This window comes from Bactrocera dorsalis, chromosome 5, assembly GCF_023373825.1.
Source record: "Bactrocera dorsalis isolate Fly_Bdor chromosome 5, ASM2337382v1, whole genome shotgun sequence".
Lineage (NCBI taxonomy): Eukaryota > Metazoa > Arthropoda > Insecta > Diptera > Tephritidae > Bactrocera > Bactrocera dorsalis.
In genome coordinates, this window is record NC_064307.1 from 40044292 (window position 1) to 40060932 (window position 16641).

Here is a 16641-nt window from a genome sequence, read left to right on the forward strand (position 1 = left end):
TCCGATCTAGAAAAAAATTTCGTAGATTGTAGCCTTAAACTGGATAGAAATCCATGACAAATTTCGCGAATACGCCTCGACAAATAAAAAGCTTTCTTAAGCTCAAGTTTATTTGTATCATTCAGCTTGTATGGCAGCTACTATATTGCCCTAATCTGACCAATTTGTTCGAAGAATGTAGCGGTGTCTTAGACAATAATTTTATGCACCAATCTAGTGCAAAAAGTTTTTTGAATGTGGACTAAGATTGAAAGATCAGTCAGAAGCTAATTGCTATGATGGTTCGATATCGGCAGTTTCGGCAAATGAGCAGCTCTTTGGTGAGAAAAGGCGGTGTGAAAAATTTCAGATTGATATCTCAAAAGCTGAGCGATATATACAGATGGACATACGGACAGACAGACGGATAGACAGACTAATATGGGCAAAGCGACTGGTCACCCAGATCATTTATACAAAGATAAAATACGCATGTGAGGAAAGTTCTCTGAGTGCCACTCAAGCAGCTCACAACTTCTGGTCTTAGACCAAGTATACTTTGGTAAGTCAAAAAGCAGCCGTTTTAAGGTGAGCTAAAGTGAGAAAGCAATCATCCCTCCTCTCACCTCGTTGTGCGCTGCGCTTGATTTGGGACCCGCCACGTAAAAAACTCCGTGAAAAGTATACAACAGTCTCGGATGAGAGACCCCCTTCTGAGGTGTGGTCTTTTTTTTATACCTAAAGTCTTACATTCGTTTCTAAAAAATATAAACAACCAGAAGTGGTGATGCATTTGTTAGATCTTCACACTACTGGCACTCAAAACTTCAGAAAGTCTTTATTATAGAGGCCCCCACTAAACAGGCTTTGCCGTACTTCCACAGCGAACACAGTGTGCTGAAAATAGAATGATAATGTTAGCCGAATTAATCATTTATGTTTGAATTTTAAACTCTCAAAATACAAAACAAAAAAAAATATCAAAAACAAAACTAAAACGGATAAGATAATACTTATCAGTTATATGGGATCTTGGGCGAGTTTTCATCCGATTTTATACATTTTAAGCACAAATGTGCAATGTTATAAGAAAAACACGCTCTCTCAAATTTATTAAGATAACTCACATATTGGCCGATTTATGCGATATAAAGTTACTCGCAAGTTGGAAAATCTTTATATTAGATATATGGGGCTAAGGGAAGTATAAGCCCCACTCAATCCATTTGTAGCACAGAGACAAAGTACTATCAGCAAAAGATTCTCTCTGAATTTCAATTATATATCTCACACATTGACCAATATTTTCGGTAAAGAGTCCATATATTCAGTACCTAGGGGCTTGAACGGTTTTGATTCGAGTTAAACAATTTCTAGTCATAAAGTGCCAAACCTCAAATGCACTATTTGTGCAGGGTTTTATTCAGATATATTATTACATTCATGAATTATGACTGGAAAGTTTCAAAAGAAATTTAATATTGTGTTATATGGGAAGTGGGCCTGACTGTAGTCCGATTTCAGTCATTTTCACACTGTAATATAGAAATATCCGTAGAATGTCAAATACTGAATTTAAATCGGTAGTGCGGGTCTCAATATAAGCGATTTTCCCTAAAAGTGGGCGGTGCCAAGCACATCGTCGAAAATTCATACCGGTTCATATTAAAGCCTTCTCATAAAATTTTATATCTCTTTTTATTATACTCTCGCAACAAAGTTGCTAAGGAGAGTATTATAGTTTTGTTCACATAAGGGTTGTTTGTAAGTCCTAAAACTAAAAGAGTCAGATATAGGGTTATATATACCAAAGTGATCAGGGTGACGAGTAGAGTTGAAATCCGGATGTCTGTCTGTCCGTCCGTCCGTGTGACCGTGCAAGCTGTAACTTGAGTAAAAATTGAGATATCATGATGAAACTTACACGTATTTTTTGGCTCCTCCAGAAGGTTAAGTTCGAAGATGGGCAAAATCGGCCCACTGCCACGCCCACAAAATGGCGAAAACCGAAAACCTATAAAGTGTCATACTAAGCTATAAATAAAGATATTAAAGTGAAATTTGGCACAAAGGATCGCATTAGGGAGGGGCATATTTGGACCTAATTTTTTTTGAAAAGTGGGCGTGGCCCCGCCCCTACTAAGTTTTTTGTACGTATATCAGAAACTACTATAGCTATGTCAAGCAAACTCTATAGAGTCGTTTCCTTCAGGCATTTCCATATACAGTTCAAAAATGAAAGAAATCGGATAATAACCACGCCCACCTCCCATACAAAGGTTATGTTGAAAATCACTAAAAGTGCGTTAACCGACTAACAAAAAACGTCAGAAACACTAAATTTTACGGAAGAAATGGCAGAAGGAAGCTGCACCCAGGCTTTTTTAAAAATGGAAAATGTGCGTGGCGTCGCCCACTTGTGGACCAAAAACCATATCTCAGGAACTACTAATCTAATTAATTTTACAGCCAAATGAAAAAATATGTAAATGACGGATAATGAAATCTCGATTATCACTTTATCATGCGAGAGTATTGATTTATAGCGCTTCAAGTAGTTTTAAGCAGGGTCATAATATAGGGAGTGGACATAGTTATCAACCAATTTCATTCATTTCCATACTGTTCGTAATAGTTCTCATAAAAATTGTCTTAAGCGAATTTGAGTACTGTAGCTGTGATGGTCTAGGAGATCTGTACATTAAACCTATTAGAGGGCAGTGCCACCATCAATTTTTACTCAAGTAACTGCTTACATGAACGCCACCGGAATGTTCATATATCTGTATTGATCTCGATTAGTTTTAGGTTAGACTTACAACCGTTGTTAAGGAAAACAATTATACTTTGTAGCAACATGTTGCAAGAGTAAGAAATGTGGTTTGGTTGAGCATGGACCGTGCCGAAAAAAAGAAAATTATTTTCATTGTTGATACTTTGTAGGATATGGTGAAAATAAATTTCTTGCTTATCGTTGACGGTTCCCAAGATGAACACGAATTGCTCAAACGGCAAGCATTTCAAGGATTTACTACAATTGAAACTAATATCGCAAAAATATATGGTATGCGTGTGTTGAACACGCAATAAAAAGCAAGTAAATTGCTTAAAATATTGGAGAAGGTCAGTTGTCGTGCGAAAAATCATAATATCAAAACTTTTCCAAAATCTCCCATTAAATTCACCTCAAATAAAGGCGATTCGTTATAATCAATGCTTATTTTATATATCCAATATATGCACTTTGTGCCCTTTTCAATGCCAAAACATCCATCAACAATTACAAAAACAATAATAAGGGAAGAAAGTCAAGAAATAAGTGAAAATTTGAAAATATGTCCATTTATGACGTTGAGGCCATTACCGAAGTGCCTCTCAATGTCAACTTGTGTCATCCACTCCACACCACTTCACGTCACTCCGGCACACTTCAATGCTCGACAAACGTGCTTTGAAGATACATATATATTATATATATATATATATATATATGAGCGTATGTTTGTGCAACTACAACAACAATAATGCCACTTGTCAGTCATCACTCCAATTTGCTTTCATTTAGAGTCAGAAAACCACCCTCATATTTTTCGGGATGTTTTGGTGTATCATTTTGCGCCAAATTAAATTCTCAACCTGATTTTATTTCACACACACACACACATAAACATATGCACACGATGATGTCGCCTTTTTGTTTGAGGGTTAATTTCATTTACGACCGCGCAAACAAAACAAAAACAAAGCTCTACTACAATAACAAATATAATAAAAGCATAAATACTCAAAAATTGGTGGATCGACGAGAGCAGTGAGGAACGGTAGTAACTCCACAACCGCTGTGCCGTGTAGCAAGTAAAGGCAATGTGGGCGCAATGCAGTTTGGAAGTACTGAAATGAAAACAAAGGGCTGAAACTGAGAAAATCATTACCTTATTCACACCAAAGCGACCGTCATCAAGTAGAAGAGATGATAGGTGTGGCGATGGTTGGGGCGGCCGGCGAGTCGTGTGGCATTCAATTTAAGTGTCGTTGAGCTCTTTATTACGTTAGTGTGAATTTTATGCGCCACAGCCGCTCAACTCAAACCACTTGTAGCTAAGAAAATGTGTGATACATACCCATTAGGAAATTGTTGTGTTGGGATTTTTGAAAATTTTATCGCAATTATATGCATTCGAGGAACAAAGTTTTCAAAATTTTTGAGGATATTTATTCACTTTTTATAAAAAGGTCGAAAAAATTCCCTCATTTGTCTAGTCTTCATATAAAAAAAAAACAAAAAAACTTTGTTTTTATTTTTTAGTACAAGATTATAACTTTTTGATTACGCTTTCTATGTATTAAAGATAATCACTTATAAAAATATGATATTTGATTGAGGTCTGTATTGAGTGATTCTTTATCAAACTATTTCCAAGAGCAAGTTCACGACGTTCATAAGTCTGGATTGCTTAATCCAGTATACTGTAACTGTTGTTTGATTTTTAGTACCAATTGGTTGTGAGAAATGGACTACTACTAACACTAACCTTCTTGGTAGGGTTCGTGGCCAATCTACAACGTCTGCCGTATTTTGAGTTCGGCACCCGTTTGCATTGCATCTCTACATCGAACTTACAGAATGTCGGTTTTACTCGCTTTTGGGTATAAACCGCAACCACCACGATATTCCAAGAGGAAACAGTCCGCATGAATAGTTTGGAGCGAACTCAAAGGGCTCCTGCTCCCTTTGGTACAAGAATGAAGTTTCCGATCAGACTTCGTAGCCGAAAACACTACCAGTGGAGCCTCCATACAGCTCTGGTCGGGTGGCTAGGGATTGAACCCCATACACACCACTCACACAAAAACTAACCCTAATTCCCAGTTAAACGCCTTCGCCGCTTAAACAACTCATGCGCATTCGACCCTAACAGTTCGGTATTCCGACTAGTGGACATCACACTGCTAACATCCAAGTGTACATCGGTTCAGCTAATCCTCATACCACCCAAATCTCTAAAGTCCGAGTATATCGGGTATTCTGCATTTATATACACCCAGGCCTCGACCCGCGCTTCTCAAAAAGATCCCGAACTATCATGTAGCCATCTCTGATGGAAAAATGCATTCAGAGGCCCTGTAAGCAAGAACCACAGACTAAGAGAAAATCAGAAGTCTGGGATACTCTCAATAAACCAACGTACCGAACGTACTCATAAGTCTCTCGACCGTTAGGACGGACTATAGTCCCAACGGTCTTGCCCACTACATCTAACTATCTCATATAGAAGCTTCCTGCTACCTATATAATTCTCCCTCTCCATACCATCATCGAAAATTCAAACACTCCACAGTAATGATACACTCAAGCTCCTTCTTAACCTGAATGCAACAGCACGCAGTAGAACAATCAGGTCAAGAGGGGGTGCACCTAAAAAAAATTGCAAAACATCCGTCGGAACAGTGCGGCATACAGGCAGACATCATGCAAGCACCATACACCCGAGATCATCATCGCTACCTCTTTCCATATTGCAGCTCCATAAGCGGGACAAGCCAAGATATATGGTGCGAACAGCACAATGACTGAGGCCCCAATCGCTCCGCAAAATGCTTCCTACTTTACCTGTAACCGCCTGCATGCGCTCCTTCATTCTCACCAAATAACAGTTGTAACAGTCTTCCTCTTTAAGTCTTGACTTCACACAATACAGAAATCCATTGAAAAAATATCAAAAACTTAATATCCAACGAAAAGTATATACCGCTTTTCCTACTGGGCTATCAAAAATTTGCACACGCATTCGCATTATTGAAAGCTGGCAAGGACGTGTGCACAAAAACAGCAATACTGATAATAACTCTGTGTGCTGCTGGCTGCCGCATATGAAATAAACGCAGTACTGCCACAATGCGACACAAGTGCGGTCGTCGCAGCTTCCAAGCACTTTCGCTTCGCTCTGTTGTTTCCTCTTTCTTTATTGCCACTGCTGGCTGTTGCACTAACAGCAACCCTTCTGTGTTGCGAGTCGCGAGTGAAATGTGTTCGAAATGAGGGTGTTACCAATGTATGTATGTATGTATATACATTAACGGTAGTTGCGGCTTTGGCTTTTATGCGGCGCGTGTCTGGCGGCTACGTTTTTTGGTTAACCGACCAAATATCCATCGGTATTCCCCATGGTTTCTTTGTATGCTTGCTTCTCTGGCTATGTTACCGACCGCTCGGCTTACTGTCGTCTGCTCGGCTATTTCTTATGCAAGCCTAGTGTGGAACAAACACACGCCACCTTATTGTGTTTATAATCGTATGCAGCTCACGTCGGCCGGCATAAATCTAATGCGCCCTTTTCCGGTCTCCAATATATACGACTTTACTTGTGTGTGTATATATGTATATGCAGTTCATCATTGACAACAACACAAATAGCATTGGCAACAATTGACTCGCAACACACTTAGTAGTCACTCAGTCAGTTAGTCCTTCAGTCTGTTGGTAAGTCTGTCAGCCAGTGATTGAGTCACTCAGTTTTGCATTCACTTAACGCCTCTGGAATGAATTTGAAGTTCACATTTCGATGATGAGGTCGCTGACATTTTGCGAATTAACTGCTTATAGTACATAACGGTATATGTAGAGTATAGCATTGGTGTAACGCTTTCACTTATCCACTTTAAAACGGAAATTCGTGGCTGCGTTTAAGCAGATCTCTTTTGTTATTAGAGAAATATGCCCCAAAGGATGAAGTCGCACGTTTCGTCGCCTTAGTAAATCCCGCAGGGAACATATTTGAGACTCAAAGCAACACGTGTTTGGCTGTAGGTGAATATAGCGTAACATAACTGTTTCTATTTTTTTATTTTTGCTTGTATTCTACAAAGTTTTCACTTTGATTTTTGTAAATCGTTATAATATAAGGCTAGTCTGAAAAAATAAAAGTTGGGCTAAGATTTTTTTTTTTTTTTTTTTTTTTTTTTTTTTTTTTTTTTTTTTATTTTTTTTTTTTTTTTTTTTTTTTTTTTTTTTTTTTTTTTTTTTTTTTTTTTTTTTTTTTTTTTTTTTTTTTTTATTTTTTTTTTTTTGTTCTTTTTGTTAAATGGGTGAGCAGGAACTATTTTATCATCAGGAGTAACAGCAACACGAGCTATGATGAGCCCATCGCTCTTAGATAGTACTGTCCTTTAGTCTCCACAAAGTGCTCAAAAATATGCTTAGGTACCTTACTTCTATTTCCGCTATTTCATTTGTGTTTCTAAATGTGTGAGATCCGATGTATTTTAGTCTAGATCTGACAAAGACGGAACTTTCGAGAAAAAAAGTAGATGTGAATCACGTATGCGGCGGTGGCTTGTTCCTCAAAAGCTTTTCAGACTTCGGTAGAGCTCCAATTATCGAAGCTGCACCGACTTGCATGCATCTGCATGTCGGGTGCAATGCGCACTAGTTCGACGGCAGCACTTGAAGTCATGCTTGAGCTAACACCACTTCACTTAGTAATCGGTCATGTAGCCAAACGCACACTGCTACAAATGGAAGCAGAAGGGTGTGCCAGAGGTAACGTAATCTCATCCCTGTGGACGAAAGAGTTAAGAGGTGTTAAACCATTGGCTCTTCTCTCAAGGGACAACATTACTAAAGGGATACACTTCACCAAAAAGCTCAAGGTTACACTTAGCAGAAAGGCTGAATGGAATGGTTCCACTCTCGGTAGTACACTCAGGTGGTACACCGACGGCTCGAAAACGTCGGAGGGAATTGGGAGATCAGAAGTCGTAGGATCACGTATCAAACTCTTCATACCTATGGAAAGTTGTGCTACCATTTTTCAGGTAAAAGTCTTTGCCATAAGTCGGTACATAGAGATAAACCTCCAACGCAAATATCACAACGAACGAATAACCATACCAGAGGCACTTAAAACAATCTCTGCCAATGAGACCAAATTGCTACTGGTGCAGGAGTGAGGGAACGGCTGAATAGCCTAGTGGAACGTAACCAAGTGTAACTCATCTGGGTACCCGGCCACAAAGGTCTGTATAGCCGAGAATGAACTAGCTGATGGGTTCGTCCACTGCACAGCATCTACTGACATGGTTGGTCCTGAACCCTTCATTGCGGTGGATTCCCATACTAACGGGTGATTTTTTTGAGGTTAGGATTTTCATGCATTAGTATTTGAACAGATCACGTGGGATTTCAGACATGGTGTCAAAGAGACAGATGCTCAGTATGGCTTTGACATTTCATCATGAATAGACTTACTAACGAGCAACGCTTGCAAATCATTGAATTTTATTACCAAAATCAGGTGTTCGGTTTCGAAAATTTTTTATCGACAAATTTTGTTCAGCGATGATGCTCATTTCTGGTTGAATGGCTACGTAAATAAGCAAAATTGCCGCATTTGGGGGTGAAGAGCAACCAGAAGGCCGTTCAAGAACTGCCCATGCATCCCGAAAAATGCACTGTTTGGTGTGGTTTTGTACGCTGGTGGAATCATTGGACCGTATTTTTTCAAAGATGCTGTTGGACGCAACGTTACGGTGAATGGCGATCGCTATCGTTCGGTGCTAACAAACTTTTTGTTGCCAAAAATGGAAGAACTGAACTGGTTGACATGTGGTTTCAACAAGATGCGCTACATGCCACACAGCTCGCGATTCTATGGCCATTTGAGGGGAAAAACTTCGGAACCCAATCAATTCATCTCAAGAATGGTTACCCGTAAGTGTGCCACCAAGATCATGCGATTTAACGCCTTTAGACTATTTTTTGTGGGGCTAATCACGTCAAGTCTAAAGTCTACAGAAATAAGCCAGCAACTAGTCCAGCTTTGGAAGACAATATTCCGAAGAAATTCGGGCTATTCCGGCCGAAATGCTCCCCCCCCGTAAAAAGTTGCCCAAAATTGGACTTTCCGAATGGGACCACCTAAGACGCAGCCCGCGGTCAACATTTAAATGAAATTATCTTCAAAAAAGTAAATGTCATGAACCAATCTAACGTTTCAAATAAAGAACCGATGAGATTTTGCAAAATTTATGCGTTTTTTTTTTTTAAAAAGTTATCAAGCTCTTAAAAAATCACCCTTTATAAAGAAGCTTCTCCGCATTGAAGAAGGAGAGATAGAGAAATATATAGGCAAGCGTTTTGGCTCCAAGGCATGTGCCATGTCAAGTTGCTAATGGAAGGTTACAATATCAGCAAATTTAAATATGTAAGCACAAGTTCAGGCTATTTTTCGCATTTTACACTGGCCACTACAACATGGGCTCATCGCAAATTGCCGGTTCTGCGAGAGGGAACTCTAGAACTCTGCTAATTGACTGCATAGCAGTTTCCCCAATAAGGGAATCCATATCACCTACCTAGCTCTAGCAAGTATATTGGGCTATATTGATAAAGTGGGGCTAAATGAGCTTTTGTGATTTAGGATAGGGCCACCATCGAATTAAGATAGCGATGCAATCCTCATCTATCTATCTAAATCTTAGGCTTAAGTGTTGATATGATTTTAACTCAACGACTTTATCTGGTTCACTTTTCGTATTGCCGAACGCGCGCAATGTCTAGGTAGAACGCCTATAACGAAAATAAACTTTACTGAGGACAATAAGTTCGGGGCCTACTTTCATCTGTCATATTAGTTATCATAAACTTCTGTTACTAATCTTCTAAAGTTAGATTTCAGTATTCATATTCGAACGAAAGGCCTCTAGTCGTGAATGGAGAAAAGGATTAGTAGGTGAAGATGACACAGCCTCTAAAGTCTTTCAAAATGGTCTGTAGAGTAGGGGAGGGTATATACTCCCAATAATATTCACGTCACTCATTCACAATCCGGTTACCAAAAACTGCTAGCTTCTTCCAAGCGGAATTACTAGATATAGAGAAGGTCTGTGGTGTTTTATTGTATAACTATGAGAGGATACAGAAAGCAGCCATATACACGGATAGCCTGACTGCATTGTTGTCTTTGTCGTGGTCACAGACTAATTCCATCGTAATCAACAACTTCAGGAAGCCTTAAGCTCACTGACAATTCAATTCCATAATTTTGGTTCCCGGCCGCAGGAACATTTTTGTCAACGAAAAAGCAGACGAGTTGGCCAAACCAGAAGACGCTAAAGATGAATCAGTGATATACAAAAGCACCAGATATATATAAACAAATTTTGTATCTGGATAATAGATTTTAAAGGATAAAAAAAATTTATCGTCAGAAATAGATTCGAAAATTTGACACTTTTTTCTGACTTTTACCTCGATTTTTGGTTGCAAATATTAGCGTTCATCGATTCACCATTATTCTCCACATTAGTTCTAGACACCTTTCTAATGTTAATACAACTCATGGATAAGTAAGAGCAACAACAAAATTAAAAGTAATTATTTATAGAAAATGTGAGGCTGCTTTCGTGTGAGGCTAAAGTCATGATTGTTTATTTTCTGAACTGCCAATAGATCAGTACCTCCCACCAATTTATTCATGGTATGCTGTTATTAAAACACTACTGACTAACTCTTGGCGAATCGATCAACTGCTATTTATATAATTAAAAATAATCTGAAAATCCTGTTGAAAGTCATTTTTGTTTTAGAATATTTTCAAATACCAAATACATACATATGTGAATTTGAAAGTTTAACAAAAATTTGAATGTACAAAACAACAACAACTTATACATAAGAAGGTCGTAGACATATTTACGCATTTTGCTTGTATTTATATTATTTCATTTTTGTGCTTTTATTTTTCGGTAAACTGCTGCCACTGACCTTCAGCCACATCGCCATCTACTATCTGCACAAAAGTAAATCATAGCCTATCGGTGTCGCATGTATCGACGAGCAAGAGACTCGCTCACAAAGCTTGACTTTAGTTGGTCGAAAACAGCGTTCTTTATATTTTTTCACCGAATAAACCGTTCGTAGTAAGGGTAGGGAGGGGACAGAGTATCGACAGGCATGGCAGAAACTTTGTTTCAGTCACTGGTGTTGGTAGTGGGGGTGGTGGTGTTGAAATTATCGTGTTGATGGATATTTATCCAGCTGACACTTGTCTGCGCTTCCTGGCCTTCAAACACACACATTTTTTTGCGCGATTACTTAGTAGCTGAAATTGGTAGCTGGCGGTGGTAGCCGCCAACACAAAATAATCGAAAGTCAAACAAAAAATTTCCAAACTTACATATACGCATACAAACACACATACACATATGCACATACATACATATACATAAATCTCTGCATATAGGAGAACGTATGCGATACAAGATAGATGATTGGCAGTCCCGCTTGCTCGTTGTTGGGGTATGCCATGGCGTATGATGAATGTTTGGGCAGCGCAGCGAGCAGAGCTGAAAAGTAATCAAAGCGCCGCAAATGTCTCACATCTTTTCGAGTATTAAATTCATGCAAGTTAAGTGCTTTGTAATTGATGTTATAAAATATTTATGACAGGCATTGTCTCTTCACTTTCTGTGCACGAACTATATACATACATACACAGAAGACTTTTTCTCAGAATGTTATCAGCTTTAATTTTGTCAAGTTGCCACTTTGAAAAGTCCTTCAACTAACGGCACACATATTGCATCCACCTTTTTCCATTGGGGCTTTTCCATTGCCACTACTTCACATCTATTATTTCCCTCCTGTGGCTGCTGATGAGCCAAGTTGTGCGCTCTTGCCGCCCGGTAATTGACATTAATTATTTAAAAGGACTTTTTGAAAGTTTTTGCCAACTATAACTGACATCATGGACTCGCGTAAAATATCTATATTTGTATTGTTGTGAATGCTTATCAGCTGCAATTAGTCGGGTGAGAGGTGTAAGTAGTGCACAGGGGAAGCGACCCATTTTACATTATTTTAGTTGTGCTGAGTTGTAAAGTGCTTTTGTATAGTGGTGGATTACAAGTACTTGACACCAGGATAACATAATGTCAGAAAAAGCTGCTATGAATGGTTAAAAATCTTATAAATTGTGGAAGCATTAATGGGTAATAGTTTAACTGACGTTGCTTGACAGAGAATATAAGAAAAAGAGACATAATGAATTTTCAAAAATAATTTTTTACGCAATGGAATAAGAATAGGAAAATTAAGAGGGAATGACGTTGCGAAATGTGAAATCATGATTATGATGATCTAAGTAACACGTTGTTTAGAGATCACACATTATCACAGGCAGGCTGAAATTCATATGGACAGTAATTAATATAATTTACTCGTAATATGTGTTATAGTAAAACCGTCCTCCAAAATCGTTAGCTTCAGCGCGAAAATGACAATTGGATAGGGTTCAGTTAGGACGTCTATCATTGTGGAGATTTGAGTTTTGCTAAGAGTTAGTATTTCAATGTACCTTTCACGTTTCACTTTGGCTCGGTAGAAGGCTTTCACAATCCCACAAGTGCTTGTCGATGCCCAACGCTTGCTGAGCTCGGCGTGGTGACGCATATATTTTCAGTATCCAAATACACGAAGACAGGGGAAACCCTGCTCGTTCATATCCTCATTGAATTTGAGTATAGGTCCCTAAGCCTATCGGCTTGTCAATTTCCGACGATACCGCTGTCTACCGGTACTTAGACAAGTTTGAGAACATAATCAGTGAGCTTGATGCTTATATATCACCGCTGCTATCGGAGTGGGTGTACACTTTTTTAAAGAAGCCGCACCTCGAAGCTGTATACTAGTCTATTCGGAAATACACTAGAGTGATCTGGCAGTCTGAAAAAGGAGTTGATGAGAGCTACCCATAAAAGGCTCCGTGTCCCTCGGAGATAAGTGCGCGGAGCAAATGCCGTTCGCAGTGGTTCAAGCTAACAGGGATGCAGTCGGAATTAGAGGTAATTTCGGAATATCATTCTCTGAGGCCTTTAATGCTTCCAGTTTCCCGAAGTTTAATAAAGTTGGTTATGCTCCTTGTGTGCTATAAGTAGAAGGGGATCAAGTAGCATTATCATTATTGTACGTAGTACATCACTGATGTCAATAAGAGCCGCTTATTGAACACATTCGAGCTGCTTACCTAGTGTGGCTTTACCGAGCACTACTTTTTGTTAAAAATATGCCACCTGTACTAACAAATAAATGGATAAACGTTATGTGTGGTATACGTTAGTTAAAGCATGAATAAGCCAAGACAACGGGCACCCAAAAAAAAATTGTTATGGGCGAATACATTAAAAAACGGACGAATGATTTTGAGAGACCATAACATGAGATTGATAGAGATAGATGACACCGCAAAAAATTAAATTATGAATATTTGAAAAAGAAGAAGCTCTGTTCAAAGAGAGCGCCACTGATAGAAAATGATAGCAAAATTGCGTGAATTAATCTTCGAAATCTTTATGTATCGATAGCCGAGACGAAATCGTCAGTTGCCGAGCAAAAGGATAATCTCACGTACCAATATAACTTTCAAATATATCCGCACTTTTTTTTAATTACTGGACTGTCACACAAAGAGATATCACGTAGCAGTTCCTTGTGCTTCTACTGTTAACAAAGCTTTACAATATATTAAAACTTCGGTTAGAACAGAAAAAGAAATCTCAAACCAGATTTCTTAAAATTATGGAGCAAATTTTTATCATCAATCATCACCAGGGAAGAATTAGAACCCGCACCTAAACGCCAAAGTCGAATACACAAAACTTTTAAAACAATATACGTCTTGAAATTTGCTAGAGTCACTTTGTAAGCAACTGTTACTTGGTACTGGGCAATGGACAGACAGCCCTATAAAATGCAAGACAAAAAAGTAAAACCCGTAAATTTCGAAAATAACATAGTCCGATATAACCCTTCTAAGGTGAAAATTGTGATTATGCATACATACAAACTTCGGTTATAAAAATCTGCCGTATTATAAAGGGTGATGCATTTTGAGGTTCTCTACTTGTTTTAAAGACAAAACATAGAAACTTCAAATTCAATAGAAAATATTTATTCCCCTTCGAAAGAACATTTTTTGGCATTTATTTTGTGACGATTAACTCTTTCAAATTTTGGGCACGGCTAGGCTCAGATGGTCCATCAGTTGAGCCCAATTTCCGATGACTCATTTAAGCATTTGGACTGATAACTAGCGAATGATAAACGTGATATTTTTCTACAAGCCCTGAATCGAAGCGGGATTGTCCGAAAAGACTTTAGACTTTACATATCCCCACTGGAAAAAGTCTAACGGAAATGACCACGTTTATCATGGCGCGATAACAGACGCCATTGACGGTTACATTCTCACCGTCATCATTTTTTATGAAATTTGGACCGATGATTTCATTGGTCCACAAACCGCACCAAACCGTCAAAAATTTCGATTTTTTAAAACCAATTAAAGGTTGCTTTTTTTCCCAAAAATTTATCATCAGGTACAGGATTATCAAGCCCAGGATTATCTAGTTATAAAACAAATTTTTTTTTTGTCCGATTGCTTTTAGATGAATCTCCAAGGACTTATGGTTGTCATCGCAGGTACCTTTTTTGAAGCTGGGTCAACACATTTTTTTAAGCCTATGACTACCTCTAACCCCTTAATTTAGCTATTAAATAGCAGCTAAGATAACATGAAAACCTTACATGAATATCCACAATATTATTTAAACTTAGGGATGCACTAATTCCTCCTATTCCCACACAAGGATTATCGCTGACTTTGACTGATTGTTATGCGTTGTTAAACAAATATCACATGTGACGTCGTCGCCATACGTTTACTTAAAAACATATTTATCTATTCATTCACTTTTCAAAAGTGTAACCGAAAACGCCGCGGCACATCATCAACAGGCCTCAATTGCAAAAATATTTGCATGGCGGCGTTGAGCGTCACGTGAGCTTGAGTACACAAAAACAAAAGCACACGCAGCCATATACACAAATCTACATATCCTCAAATATATGCACTCATATAAGTAATTGAGAACAAAAACAACATGCACACAACACATTGTCCTTCAACTTTCACCCTCAAAGCGGTTGTTGCAGCACACTTTCGCTTGAGTGGTAGTGAGTAGTTGAGAATAAATATAAACAATGACGTAGTTGTTATTGTATTTTCTTACTGTCACTGTTATTGTGCCTTTTTGACGTTTGCACGTTTATAAATATTACTTTAATATGACAGTCACCAAGCACGTGTGCTGCACAAGTGCACAGAAATGAGCGCGAACCAACATATGGGTGTATGTGTGTATGTGGCAATGTGCTTATGCATGCGTGAGAGCGCGACAGTGGGTGTCCAAAATATAATTCATCATTTCCCACACGCCGCATGAGAATGAGTATAACACCTATGACCCTTGCGTTGACGGCTTGCAACACATCGTAATGTCATCACCAGCTATCATTATATCATCATCATCATTAACAGTGGTGAAATATCATTAAGGTTTGGCGGAGAGATGGCACAACAGTAAGCGGTCAGCTATGACTTGGAAAGCTACATAGATGCTAAAGTCCTTGTTATTTGTAGACCAAATATACTTAATTTCATCTTATAAGAGGAGTGATGGCTCCTGCTCTGTTGATTTTATATACCCTTCACAATTACAAACGATTCCTTAAAAGAAATTGGTTTTTAACGGTCAATTTCATATCAATTTTGGTAAATACGAGTATATCTCGTTAAATGGAAAAGTTTGAGTTTGATGGGGCAGTTTGTACAAATTGCAGATCAATATCTACAAGACTGATGCTCCAATCACATCTCCACCATAAAGCAGCACGGGGATGAGGAGTGACTTCTAGAATTAGGTCTTTGTTCGTTGAGAGAGGACTTTACTTTTCAATTGCCCACTCAGTCCGAAGTAGCATCTGTTTGCAAGAGTTATTCTGGGTTGGATTTCGAGGCTAACGTTGTTGTTGGTATTAATGCTGGATCCAAGGTAGTCAAAATTGTTCACGACTTCGAAGTTATGACGACAGTGACGTCGTAGCCAAGACTGTCGGTGCGATTTTTATGGCCATGGTGACTATAATATATGATAAGGTGTTGATTTTCCCCGAAGCCACACTGATAATGTCCAATCAGTTTGTTGACGGGGGCTTCAGTCTTTCATGCAGTAGGCTCGATAGAACCTTATATGCGATGTTGAGGAGACTTATCCCATGATAGTTGGCTCGGATTGTGGGGTCTTCCTGTTTGTGGGGTCAATCCTGTCGGATTGTGGGCAGAGCACACTTAAATTCCAATCGTCAGGTTTGCTTTCGTCCGACCATATTCTACAAAGAAGACGGTTCACACCCTTTGCCGCGGTATTTGAATAGCTCGGCTGGCAATCCATCGGCCCCTGACGCTTTGCTGTTCTTCAGACGGGTATTTGCTTTTCGAACTACTTCATAGTCGGGCAATGGAACGTCAGCTTCATTGACATCGATTGGAAACTCATGTTCACCATCATCATTCATCTGGTTGGAGAAGTGTTCCTTTCTCCATAAAATCAGTATGCTCAGGGCGTCAATCACTAGATCACCTCTGGTTCCGGTCTTGAAACCTTCTGTTAGTCGGCGTATCTTTTTCTAGCATTACCCCTGTCGTCCAGCTTATGAAGCTCTTCGTACTCAAGCAATTCGACCTCTCTTTTGTCTGCAAATGCAACTCGCTTTCCTCTTTGAGTCTCGATTGAGACAGAGGGACTAATTCGAGTATATACAGA

At 38.8% G+C, this 16641-nt stretch overlaps 1 protein-coding gene across 3 annotated transcripts in view; it reads left to right on the top strand.

Moving 5' to 3' along the window:
- The window catches only part of LOC105233947 (homeobox protein araucan), a 141074-nt gene that overhangs the window by 99445 nt on the left and 24988 nt on the right, over positions 1–16641 (top strand). The gene's annotated exons all lie outside the window — the stretch shown is intronic.